Here is a 14,131-nt window from a genome sequence, read left to right on the forward strand (position 1 = left end):
CGGATTGATTGACATCAAATGAAAGCTTCTGGCCAATCTGTCTTCATGGTTCTTAAAATAGGTCTGGCCAAACTGAAACATAAAAGTTAATTTTGAATCTCATTAGCTCTGGAGTCAATTAGTTAATTAGAAAGCAGTTGCAGACAATGGGTATGAAGCACACTCTAATTATCCCTTCCTACCCACTGCATGAAAAATTAATCATGGTAGAGTTGCTCTACCTTTTAAGACAATGATAAAAACAGTGGAGTAAGTGTTAGCTCTCTCAAAGAGCATCCAATGAAGCTCTTTAGAAGGAGGTTTTTTCTTTTCTGTAGGAAAACTTAATAATTTTCCTGTTAAGAGTTTTCTAAATCACAGACTTCTCAAGTCTGGCCTTATGAAAAGAGTCATTAAAAAAAAGGGCCAAATCTTAGCACCAAAACTCAAAGGTATTAAACATTAAATATGCACAACAGTATCTATATTATATTTGTGGTCTTTTCATGAGTTTTCAGGGGTTACTTACAAGGAGGAGAAACATAAACAAATGTAAGTTATTAGGCTACCGAGGACAAAATTTACATGTATCATTTATTCTCTGTACAGAAGCAGCATCAATCCTGATCTTTCAAACACATAAATCTTTTCTTGACCTTATATATCAGCTGTACCTATTATTATTTGCATTGCAGCAGCTCAGTGAAGCCCTTCATGTGGATCAGGACCCCATTACACCACAGACTATGCAGGTATAAGCTGGAATGAGACTACTCATAATCCATGTCTGTCGTGGAGGAGCAGGGTTGTAGATGTTCAGCTCTCCCCCATAGTTACAGCATACAGAACTGCTCATTCACCAGTCAAAAAAAACCCAACCAACTCCCCAAAAAACCCCCCAAACCTTTGAATGTACTTTTGAGTAGAAGTGTTTGAAAACCTTGAAAGTCTATTAAAACTGCAGTTGAAGTACACCAATATTTCAATTTGGTGAAACTGATAGATATTTTAAGATTTTTTCAGATGTCATAGGATTTTGAGCTTAGAAGTACTGTATGAAGAAGAGTGAAGTGATACACTTGCTGGTTTCCTAAAATCTATCAGAGGAGCAGAATCTGATACATGCAAAATAATGCCTCTGATGATTAATTTTATATGAATACAACTGAATACAAGTGACTGGAATTTTATTATAAATAAGTAATATAAGATTACACATTTTGGATAGTCTCAGGGGTCCTGGGCAGAGGGTGCTGGCAAGGGGGAGCGGTGGTATGCACCTCCCAATGTGCCCTGGCACTGAGGAGGCAAATTTCCCTGCCTCCCCTTGCAGCGCTGCCAGGGCTCGGGAGGGGAGGATGCTGCTGATGGTATGGGAGGTGTTGGATTTCTCCCTGCTGACAGTGCTTTGTTGTAAAGATTTCATCTCACCTGACGTATTTGCTGGTTTTACCATGTAAAAAGCTCAAAAGACATTCAACTACATCAGGATGGATTTTGCCTACAGGTGCTAGGAAACTTCTCTCAGCAACCCAAAATTCAAAGCCTAGACACTCTTTGGGTCACTCCTTCCCTTTTCCCAGAATCAGTCCAGAAGGAAAAATCATCAGCTGGCAAGCTTTTGCATGAAAATGTCATCTCTTAGCCCCACTGAGCAGAGGGTGTAAATGCTGAGCCCAGTCCCACGCCTGGAGGGTGCTGTAGGACACCCCAGGGATGGGGACATGGGTCATGGAGATGTGGCTACAGCAGCCAGGTGCTGCTGCGGGAGGTCCCAGCGTGGCCACACGACACCCTCTCTGCCATCCAAGCACGGCGGGCAGCACTGGGAGATGCACGGCTTGGCAGCACGCTGGTGGCACTCAGCAGGCTGACACTCCTATCGAAAAGCAGCCTCTGAGTTTCTTTTCATGCCATCCTCCTGCCACCATAGATCCCTGAAAGCCTGGGGTCTGGCACTTACTGAGGTCTGGCCACCTCTCCGCAGTGCAGTGTGGTGTTTTGGTCTGAAGCCCCAGGACTGGGCATTTAAATGCATTTTATTCCATTTGCTGGTAATCACTCTGAAACCCGACCGTGTCTTGCAGGGTGAGACCAGCCTGCCGGGTCAGCCCTTCCAGTCTCCTCACTGCAACATGTTTACAACATTAATTTAATGTGTTGAACCTGTTTTTCATCATCGGAGAGCTACACAAGAAGAGCGGAAATTTCTTTTTTGTCTGATTACTTAACAAGAACAAACCAGAGAAGGGCCCCATGAGCCAGCAGCGAGCCAGCGATGCCAGGCAGAGCAGGAGGACCGCGGGGAAGGGGTCGAGTGTCAGCCAGCGTGAGAGGTAGAGCTGGCAGCACCTTGGTCTGTCCCGCCCGGCTCTGGAGAGCATGCTGCTTTAATTTTAGCTTTTGTTCAATATTTAGTAGTGCAAAAATAATATCCAGCATCTAATAATATCCCCAGGATAAGGATGCTGCTTCAGACGTAGTGCAGGCCAAGACTTCGGTGAAGATCAAGACCTGGGGCCCCAGGTCCTGGAGTGATGCGATTGTATCAATTTTTGAGCTATCTTCTGTACAAGTTTCATTACATTTCAGAGGAAGCCCCTTCCTTCTCAAAATGGAAGAGGGAACATCAGAGCTTGCTTCTCCTGACATCAGCAGGAAGCTCTTTTTTTCCAAGGAGACCATTATGAGACCCTTTGGCTGATAAGAGTCAGAGATGAGATGATGTGATTTACCACTAACAGCTGAAATCTGATTAGTCTGAAAGGTGAATTCAGTAGCAGGATGATCCAGCATTTTAGGCTTTGATCAAAGCAGAGAGAGGCTTAATCTGTCTTCCCAGATGAAGGAGAGGGGTGAACATATGATGATGAGGAGGAGGACAAGGAGGAGAAGAGCTGCTGGGGAGTAGGAGCCATTTTTGGGAGAGCCTGGGAGGCAGGGGAGAGCTCTCAAGGTCCTTGACAGGCAAGGAGCGAGGTGAAGCAGTGGGAGCCTGCGAGGTTGGTCCTGGCTCCCCAGGGAATTTCAGCAATGAGGCTTGTGAGGGAGGGAGGCCTGGAGGAAGGGCGGTAGAAGAATAACAGCGGTGTACAGGAAAGGCAGCCCGGAGGAAAGACTGGAAAGACTTTTTTTGTCAGTTTTTCTGGACTGACAGGATTAACTGAGCCTCAGGAAAAGACCTGATCAGCCTGAGGACTTGCTGTCTGAAGCAGACACATCCCAAAATGGGAGCTGTGACACAAAGTGCCAGCTGTGGTATCCCTTGTGGGGGGAGGCCCAGCATGGGCCTGGGGCCAGGCTGGGTAAGTCCCAGCTATGCAGCTTCATGTAAAAACCCTATTTTTAAGCTGCTGAGTGTGACAGCAAGGAGTGAGGGTCCTGTGCTGGCAGCCGCTGGGTCAGCGGCATGGAGATGCAGGTGACAGCTGCCTTCACTCCCTTAGAATCACAGAATGGTTTGGGTTGGAAGGGACCTCCAAAGATTATCTAGTTCAACACCCCGTGCCACAGACAGGAACATCTATCACTAGATCAGGTTGCTCAAAGCCCTGTCCAACCTGACCTTGAACACTTCAATGATGGGGAAGTGCCCTTGATCTGCTCAGATGAGCTTTCTCCCATGCCCCCAGAGGGCACGTGGGTCACAACAAACCATCCAGCTTCAAAAAAGGGGCTGACGTCCATCTGCTCACTGCTGGTAAGCTTTTTTCATGTGTAACTACATCAAAATTCTTCCCATAGATGCCTAAATAGGCCGGATAGATGGACCAGGTAATTATTCTGCAGCTGTCAAGCATGGCTTTGCCTTCACTTCGTGGGGTGTTTCACAACTGGCAGCAGCTACAGCCCTGCTGTAAGACTTCAGAAGAACTGCAGTGATGCTTCTGAGCTCCACAACATCTAGAAATCCTTCAGTGATCAGAAATAACACATTAGTTCCCAGCTTCACCTGAACCATTTGTTAGGGGTGGACCTTCTAAAACAAGACAAGAAAACGTACTTCGCTGGGTAAAAAACTGGCTGGATGGCCAAGCCCAGAGAGTTCTGGTGAATGGAGTTAAATCCAGTTGATGGCTGGTCACAAGCAGTGTTCCCCAGGGCTCTGTGTTGGGGCCAGTTCTGTTTAATACCTTTATCAATGATCTGGATGAGGGGCTTGAGTGCGCCCTCAGTAAGTTTGCAGATGACACCAAGTTGTGCAGGAGTGTTGATCTACTTGCGGGTAGGGAGGCTCTGCAGAGGGACCTGGACAGGCTGGATCGATGGGCTGAGGTCAATTGTATGGGGTTCAACAAGGCTAAGTGCAAGGTCCTGCACTTGGGCCACAGCAACCCCATGCAACACTACAGGCTGGGGGAAGAGTGGCTGGAAAGCTGCCCGGTGGAAAAAGACCTGGGGGTGTTGGTCGACAGCCAGCTGAACATGAGCCAGCAGTGTGCCCAGGTGGCCAAGAAAGCCAATGGCATCCTGGCTTGTATCAGAAATAGCATGGCCAGCAGGACTAGGGAAGTGATCGTGCCCCTGTACTCGGCACTGGTGAGGCTGCACCTTGAATCCTGTGTTCAGTTTTGGGCCCCTCACTACAAGAGAGACATTGAGGTCCTGGAGCGTGTCCAGAGAAGGGCAACGAAGCTGATGAAGGGCCTAGAGCACAAGTCTTATGAGGAGCGGCTGAGGGAACTGGGGTTGTTCAGCCTGGAGAAAAGGAGGCTGAGGGGAGACCTTATCGCTCTCTACAACTGCCTGAAAGGAGGTTGTAGTGAGGTGGGGATCAGCCTCTTTTTCCAAGTAACAAGTGATAGGACAAGAGGAAATGGCCTCAAGTTGTGCCAGGCGAGGTTTAGATTGGGTATTAGGAAAAATTTCTTCACTGAAAGGGTTGTCAAGCACTGGAACAGGCTGCCCAGGGAAGTGGTTGTCACCATCCCTGGAGGCATTTAAAAGATGTGTAGATGTGGTGCTTAGGGATGTGGTTTTGTGGTGGTCTTGGTAGTGTTAGGTTTATAGTTGGACTCGATAATCTTAAAGGTCTTTTCCAACCTAAATGATTCTATGATTCCATGATCAGGAAGGTCAGTGATGTCTTAGGTGTGCCCAAGTTCCTTACTGGTACTTATAAATAAAGTACATGCTCTCTCATCACAAGCCTGTGATTCCCAGTCCAAAAATCAATGTGGATTTTATTTCTGTGCCCATTTTGCTCTAAGAGCAGGTGGTGTTGAAGCTGTCAGAGTGATGGAGGAGGAAAGCTGGAGGGAAATGGGCTGTCCTCCCTTGCTACACATAATTAAAGAGAACAAATATTTGTCATTAGCTTGTGACTCTTCCAACCTGCATACGAGGAAGATTCATACTACTCAAAGAACTGTGTAATTAAGTGCTACTAATCCCCCAAACTCCCACTGCAGTAGGACCATGTTAATTTTAGGGAGAGATGCGGCATGTCAGATTCTGTTCCCACAAGTACCTTATGAAATAAATTGCAAAGTATGGGATACGACTGGCAAGAAGAATCAGAGGAACCCAAATTTTCACGATCTAAATGCAGAAGAAGGAACACAGCCTGCTCTGCTGCCTGAGGAAAGCACTGTGCTCTCCTAGCTAAGGGAAGCCGAACTCAAACAAAGCCATCTTCTGCCCCTGCCTCACTGGTGCAATGGGAGTGAGTAAGCCCTTCAGCATCAGGAGAAGCGACGCAGGCTTCAAATAACTGACCCTAATCCTGCTGCTGCCTCTGTCCAAGTGCACAGATTTGTCTGCCTCAGGGCATCTCCAAGACATCAGTAGAGGAGAGAACCTGCGCTCCCACCTTCAAAATGATGACGCTGGGTGAAGCTAACACCCACCTCGCAACAGAATCAAAACTCTGCTGCAGAATATGCCCATGGGAGTACGCCCACATTAGCACCATGGGTTTGACCAGTGCTGTTAGGCAGAAGAAACACTGGAGGGAGAGTGGGGATGGCTGAATACAATGTTTGGTCAGTCTGTGATGATATTTAACCACCTTCCATAAGCTTCAGGGATCTGTGCTTTCCTTATCCCTTCTCTTATGGGAGGCAGGGTGAGAGGAAGGATAATTTTCCTGTTTTATTTCTAACCAGAAGATGAAAGGGTGTGTGTGGGCCACTCTGTGACCACTGGCACTATGCATGAACTGAGTCCCTGAGAAGCTGTTGGCTGAATTTGCCCAGCTTCATGCCGCTCATGCCATGGCTCAGTGCAAGAGAAGCACAGCCAGGTGGCTTAGGTATTTCCTTTTGGTGTCAACCCTACACCACAGGCAGGTAAAGCTGAAGCTCCTGAAGTCCAAGGCTGTTCTCAAGTTCCTGCCTGTGCCCATGATCTCCGAACAGCAGAGAGACAACCTCTTCCAGGACAGATTTGGGAAGGGCAGAAAACTTCTGGCAGCGGCTGCAGGCAGGACAGAGGTGCACGACTGATGCCAGGCATCTGCGAAAGCTGCCTGCAAAACTTGCACACTCTATTTCTTCTTTTTTTTCCCACAGGTGGATTTGTCTTGCTCTCTGTGGGATTCAGAAACAAGTGCTGAGTTTTTCCTTTCAGTGGAAAGGCTTCCTGCGGGGAAGGCAAGGCAGCTCTGCCGGTTGAGTTGGTGACTAAGAGCAGAGCCACGGGCATAATCTTCTCAAGGGGTTCTCCACCGCCCAAGAGGGCATGACCTGAGTCCCTGATGTGCTGCTTTCAGACAAATCCTGCTGAGAGGTGGCTCAGGCAGAGTTTCTGTCTTAAAATACACAAAGATGACTCTGGAAGTGCTTTTGGCTGAGGTACGTCCCTGGTTCTGGTGAGCATCAGGTGTGTGGAGATGACATGTCTGTGCCAGCCTCTAGCATGCTGAGCTGGACCAGACGTGGTTCAGCATCTCTCAGCACAGCAGCTTGCCATGGTGAACAGTTAATAGCTGGTGGGAGGGGTCAGGGATGTGACATCCTGGGGGATGCACAGCCACCAGGCGCTGCTGGATGGGCCCTTTCTGGGTCTGTGTTCCCCCTCTGCCACATCCTACCTACTACAAACTTGCCTAATTTTAGATATTGGTCTTCAGGGAAGGTTGTCAGACTCCCTCCATTGTAAAATGAGAGAAATGTGCACTCCTGGGGTGTAGGTCACTTCATCCTAGCGCAGGTCAGCTGGCTCGCAGCATGGAAATTGCTCTTCACTCCAGTGACGAGAGATACCAGCACCTGCGCTAGTCATCCAGGCAGAGCGGAGTAAAGCAAAGTGATGTTACTTCATCAGTGCTGGGTTTTTGCAGCTGCGGTGTGTGTGGGGACTGCAACTCCCCTTTCAACTGCACCGTAAGTGCTCAGCCTCCTCCATCGCGGCGGCATGATGAGCAATCCTTTGAGGCCTTTTCACCTGTGCTTTGTGGTGAGGGGCTTTGAGACAGATAAAAATCTCATTTCTTCAAGTTTAATCTACTTCTGGAGAAAAGGGCTCAGAGAGAGAGGGAAATGGTACCTCCTTGCCTGTTAGGGAAGAGCTGGCCAAAGCCACCTGCAGTGAGGAGCAGAAGAAAGAGGGGGAGGCTTGAGGAAACTTTGCAGAAAGGATTTTGAGCCTGACAGAGACCTGATGAGGCCAGCACTTGGCTGGAGAAGCTGGAAAGCTGTGGCGGACAAGGTAGGATATAAGCAGATATTGGCACTGTGGTTTTATGTTGATGAAACAGAGTGCAACAAGGGGTGCCATGCATGTCTCTGGAAACAATTAGAGACCTGCAGAAAATGAAGTGCAGGCAGTCACCAGGATCTTCTCTGAAAACTTCCTCAACGTGCTGGGATCATCAGTGCTAAATCAGAGAGGAGCACCTGTAAAGTCTGGGGGTGGCCAGGTTTAACCCCACGCTCCCTCTGGCTTTAGTGGTGAACTGAAACCCCTGCCTGCTGGGTCCTGCCTACAGCCTGCTGCTATTGTACACCATGAAATATGGGAGTAGAGGTCATGGACAACACCCTATAGGGCTAGTTTTGCCTAGAAAACAGCCATTTTCTATGCCGAGCAGACCAAAGCACCAGGCATAAATCTCCACTATCCAAAGTCACCTACAAATGGCTGCGCATGGTGGTGTCACAGCCTCTCACCACGAGCCCGGTGCACGTGTAGGCTGTACCTCATCAACGGGACACCTCTGGGACCTGCTGAAGACTGAGCAGATTGCAAAGTGTCGGTAAGGGGCAGGGCAGGGCAGCGGAGCCAGGGACAGGCACTCACCTTCTGCTCCCCTGGTGCCTGGCAGGGTCCCTTGGCACGCTCCTCCTCGCCGTGCCCTTGCCATCCTCCCAGCCTGTCCCTGTGCCTGTGAGCAGGCTCTCTGGCACAGAAGCTGTTTTCTTTGCTGTCGAGACCTGCTCTCATTTGAATTATTTTAGCACTGCTGAAATAAAAATAAAATAATTGGGATGGATGACTTATTCTTTTCAGTTTTATTTCAGCCCTGACACAAGTTGGCTGAGTTTCAATGAACTGATTTATAGCAAATACTGCTCTGCCATGTCCACAGCTTATCTTTATCTGTAAGAATGAAAATAACTGTCAGCAGCAGGTTTAAGCCAGCTCATACAGGAGCTGCTGGAAGGAGCTCTGTGTGTGTTGTCCTTCAGGTTCAGGGCTTTGGACTGGATTGCAGGTGAGTGTATTTGCTGTGCCCAAGGCCTCTCTCCCTGTGGCTGTCTCAGTGACTCAGCTTGTCAGTACGGCGTGGGCACTGTTTCAGCTCAGGGTTCAAAACCCAGATGATATCACACCCATTTCTGTAAGGACAAGGTCCCACCGTCTTAGGTTGTGTGGCTCAGCACCCTGGTGGACATGTCTTAGCTGGCTGACTCGAAGGAGAGAACTGAGTCTCAGAAGATGAAAAAGGACTTTTTCCACTTTGCTAAAAATAAGGTCAATTCTTAGTGAAATCTCACTTAATTATAACCTGAGAATCTAAGTAGGATCTCATACTGGAGCTTACTGAGCGCAGTGACGGGGCCTCTAGCAAGACTCATGGGATGTAACACGTGGTATGGTTTAGACTATGCACATCCACATCTTAAATCTCGATTGTGCGTGCTCAGTGACAGAGCCAGGGAGATGCCAATACAGAACAGCAGCCCTGCACAGCGAAACACAACCTGACATGAAATCCCACAAGTGATCAGAGATGTCAGCTCAACCACATCTCCCGATAAATCTTTAAACATACCCAGCCAAACCTTATACCTGTCTGACTCTAGGGGACTGAGAAGACTGTCTGATATGGCTTCTACCTCTGGGTCACCATCTGACAAGTGCAGGAATGTGACATAACCAAGATATGGAGAAGACACTATTTTCGGTGCTGAAATAATACCAAGGGTTTCACTGTTAAACTGCCTTCAGGGACAGGCAAAAGACCTTTTTTGAAGATTGATAACAACAACAACAGCAACAGATGCTACTATTACTAGTGCTTGGATCTTCAGACCCAGCTAAGAAGAAGACTTCTCTTTTGCAGCTAGAATGAGAAGTGGAGGTTGGATTTCCACCCGTGTGCAGGCACTTAGCTGTGTTAAAGAGACGTGTGGGAGATTTAAGTAATAATACTGTTGTGCCTAATTTCCAAGGATTCCTCACCCTTGGCCCCCTCCTAAATTGTCCCCTTGTCCAAAAATATTAGAAAGTGAAAGTGCACCTGATGCCGAGCCTGGAGGAGGTGGCACTCGCTGGGGAATGGTTTCCTGCTCCAAGTCACATGCACTTTTCTCATTAATCATTTAAGGCATAAAACCAAACAGTTTCTAGGGTACTCATCTGTTATCTTTACTTCAGAAACAGTTGTTTCTTGCTTCATGTATTTTCCCTGATTTCTTTTTTCCAAATAGTGGTCCGGCCTCAGCAGGAGGGGTAGAAAGGCATGCCCCAGGTTAGGAATAGGAGCAATTGCAGGGCTAGGGTTTGTGAGCTGGGAAGCAGGTGGCTACAGCCAGCAATTCCTGTGCTCCTCCCAAGAGCTAGGGGTCCTGTTTCAAGCCCCCTTTCCCACTTATCCAAACAGAGGGAGGAAAGAAATCGGGGCGCTTTTTTTTTGCTGAGCTATAGCATTAAGTGAGCAAGCAGTGGCTCCATGCTCTTGCTTTTCCTAAGACAGCTTACTAGAGAGAAACTGGAAGAACATCAGGGTTAAGTATCAGTACAAAGTTGTTCAGCCTTTTATAGGCACTGATGCTTTGTCATCTTTGTGCCCAGAAGCAAAACTTCAGGTATTTAGATTGACTTCACATTTCTCCAGGTCACTTCCAGAGCTGTTGCACACTCAGGCCTCGGCAGGTGTGTACCTGGGTGTTAAGGTTATCCACAGCCAGGCTAAGCCCTGAGATTCTGAAGAAAACATGAAAAATGTGATCCAAATGGTAAATTACAAACAAAAAAAAGGGGGGAAACTTCCAAAAATTGAGCGTTGCTTTCTGAACATTCTGAACTGACTATTCATTCACATAAACAGGGAAGTTACAGCACGAATTTCTGTTCTGCCTCTACCGAGTGGAGGCTCCTTGCCAGGGCTGACAGTATGGGCTGTTTCTGCGGATGCTGCAAGCCCCACTGCAGCTGGCAGGGTGGGGTAAGACTTGTTCCTGCTGTTCCTTTGTATCTAGCGTAACTTTGCAATAGAGCGGAGAGCTCCTGTTGCTTGCAAACTTGCATCTATTTAGTCTTTTGTTATTAAAATTCTCTTTGCCGTCTATGCACTTCTAATCCCTTTAAAATATGGCTGAGCTCTTGGTTGCTGTGATACCCTTTGGCGTGGAGGACCTCCTGTTCATTCTTCATGACGCGCAGCTGCTTGCATCAAACTTTCGTCTGCTGCTGTTCAGTGTTATTCAGTGTCCTGCCCTACAAACGCAGAATATCACAAGTGGTGCTTAGCTTATGCCAGAGAAGATGCTGGCTCTGAGAGAGAGATGGTGTGTGTGTGGTGTCCCGTGATTCCTAAGAGCTCTATCTTTTCCATTTAAAGATACTCAAATGCTAGAAACAGCATTACAGGCATATGCTGAAGGAATTGGCAGAATCAGGGGTTTGCAAGAACTTTTGTCCCCTTGTATTTAAAATCTGAGAAGAGGCGTGATGAGAAGAGGCGCAAGATGCCTGCTGCTGAGCTATAAAGGCTTCTTTGTGCTGAATCATCCCGGCTAAAAAGAGCTCTGGCTCTCTCCTGCTAAGTGGCCAGGGGCTGCTGGTGGACCCCACGGAGACAGCTTTTGTTAGCCAAGATCAGCTGCGGCGGGCGCTGTCTGGGTCCTCTCACCATAACGCCAGCTGCAAAAGGGGTAGAGGGATAAATCTGTGTTTTCTTATACTGCTCTCCCACTGAGTCTTCCACTTAAAGCTGCAGTTTGGGCCAGAGTGCAAGTCAGTGTGGGAGCAGTATGGGCTTAACGTGAGTTCATGTGGATGTGCCCATACAGACGTGGCATTGCAGGGAGTTTGTGAGAAGAGAGGGGAGGATGCTGCATCTCCAAAGTCAGCACTCAGATGTGACTTTATTACCTTGATGACAGGAGGAAGTAGCTGTGGGATGAAAGCTCATCCCAACAAAGTAACCTCTCAATGAAAGCAACCGTTTACCAGCAGCCCCTGCCGTCACAGGCTTCCCACTTTGCTAGAACTGAGCCATGCCTCAGAAAGCTTCCTGCAAGGGCAGGTTTTATTGAGATGGAGCTGTTCAATAGCCTGTTTCCATCAGTGCCCGCAAGACCAGGCTTCCTGGGAACCCTTGAATACTGCAGCACTCCAAAGAAACAGAAAGCCTACAAAAAGAAGATGGTAAATGGCAACAGGAGCCTCAAAATTCCTTCATTTTAGTGGAATTGGATGTGGTGCACTTATGTTCCCTCCTTTTGTTGGTCTTCCCAGACAGTCTCAGGTGGAGAGAGGAGACTGAGTGCCTATATCGACAGCACTCATGGCTCTCCTGCCTGTAGCTATGTTTTTCAGAGGCAGCCTGGTATTCACCAGGACGTGTCCTAGCCCGTGGGGCAGGTTAGGTCAGAAGCATCTCCTGGTTTATTTAAAAAGTTGTGCTGGACACTTCCTCCAGTGTTGGCAAATATGGAGGTACTTTGCGTAAAGAAAGCTCTCCCACACCTGCACAGGAGGAGGTTCAATGGGCAATAAATTGGAGAGGTGTGCAGAAGCTGGATGTACGCGAATAATCAATGAGAAGCCACAACGTAGCAAACTCAATGCAAGTCCCTATAGGAGGGTGACTTTATCACCTTATACGCAGGTGAATTTATTTTAAAGAAGTACTGATTTGACTCACTCATGTTCATATTTTCGTACCCACGTACTCACCAGATGGGTGTATCCAAGCCGTCTGACCAGCATGCAGACACCAGGATGTGCGTGTCCATCTTCACAATGACTTCGAGGATGAGGGATGGTGCCATCATGTCCTCATCAAATTTCCTGGGTTCCACTTAGATTGGTGACTGTGTGCTGTCTCTGGATGTGCCTTTTGTACCCTTTAGTTGCTGGCAGCAGCTACACTGTCCATCCTGCTCCACCTCTGGGAGTTACCAGGACTCACTCCCTGCCCTTTTTTTCCTGACTGTGTCCCGAGCGGCTGCACGCGGTGTGTGCTGGCATCTTGGTGGGCTCCTCATCGAGGTCCCATCAGCACCTGCCACTCTTACAGCATTCACTTCTAGGCTCCTGCCTTTGGTCCCTTCTGGTGCCTCACACCCAGCCATTGCCATTCCTTCCCCATTCTTAACCCATCTTCCCATTTCAATTACTATTACAATCTTCTTCTGTCTCTAGAAGAGAGTTAAATCTGTAAGAATTTTTTTCTGAATGGTTTCTGTAAGAAATCCTGTAAGAGATTTTTTTAGTGGGGGGAATTAGCATTATGGACATTAAAAGGCAGGAAATGGTGTATAATTTTTTTTTTTTTAAATCGACTGCTTCAAGGGTGAAAATGAGAAATGTTTTTGAGAACAGCTTTCCTTTATATGAGAAAGCAGAAGCTCCATTCCTCTCTCTTTCTCACACCATCTGTGTTTATTAACTCTAACTATTTTAGAAACAAAACATCCCTTACATCTTTCATGTAAGCCAGGCTAACACAGTCCACATAACCATCAAGGCAAATGTAAGAGCCATGTAGGAAAGGAAGATAAAAAGCTTTCTTTTATGCTTTCTTCTAAGCGTCAGAGGCCTAAGAAAACTGCCTGAAACCCTCCACAGTTCATGGGTAGTACAAGGCAGACATTACATGAATTTATGCAGACAACCTGGATCAGCCCTTTGGTGCATCCAACCCAAAATCTTGTTTCCAACAGTGGCCATGAGAGAATAGGCAAGGAAGACTGTAGGAATAGGGCAGACACATATAGTAACGTCCTCCTCCTATTCTCCCAGCCTCTAATAACTTTCAACATAGTTTATATGTGTTTAGCAGCTCTCAATGGATTTCTCTTCCATTAATTTGTTCTTGAACCAAACCGTAACATCTCCAACATCCATTGGCAAAGGGCTCAATAGGTGGACTGCTTGTTGCATGAGGTGCTGCTCCTTTTTACTTATTTTAAACCTTGTTCTCTCATAGTTTCTTTTGATGCTCCTGAGTTCTTGTATCTGGTCCCGCCAACAGCCTTAGCCACGTGGCACCTGAGTCCACCTAATGGTCTTTGAATAACCAGTCAATAATAACTAAACAATAACTGAATAACTAAAAAAAAAAATTAGTTATCTCCCAACATCCTGAAGGAGCATGACCATAGGTCATGCTCTACCTTTTGTAACCTGGTTTGGGTCTTCCAGAGGCCCAGGTGTCAGCTCTGTTAGGAAAGTGCATTGTGGGTGCTGCTCTGCAAAGGGGTATCAAAATGGAAATCAGCATTAGAAGTACCATAATTTATTTATTTGGAAAGAAATACTTCAGATCCGTTAGTTATAAGGGGTTTTTTTTCTCCAAATACTGCTTTTCCCCAATTACGTTAATCTTATGAGTCTGTCTTTAAAGAGACTCTAAATCTTTTTAGCTCTGATTTCTGTTATATGCCATACCTGAAGCCTTAGCTTGTTTCTCCAGCACACAGCATCTAGCACGGCACATCCCACTCCAGTGAGCGCATTATGATGCTGATGTCCAGCA

This window comes from Ciconia boyciana, chromosome 1, assembly GCF_034638445.1.
Source record: "Ciconia boyciana chromosome 1, ASM3463844v1, whole genome shotgun sequence".
NCBI classification, from domain to species: Eukaryota; Metazoa; Chordata; class Aves; order Ciconiiformes; family Ciconiidae; genus Ciconia; species Ciconia boyciana.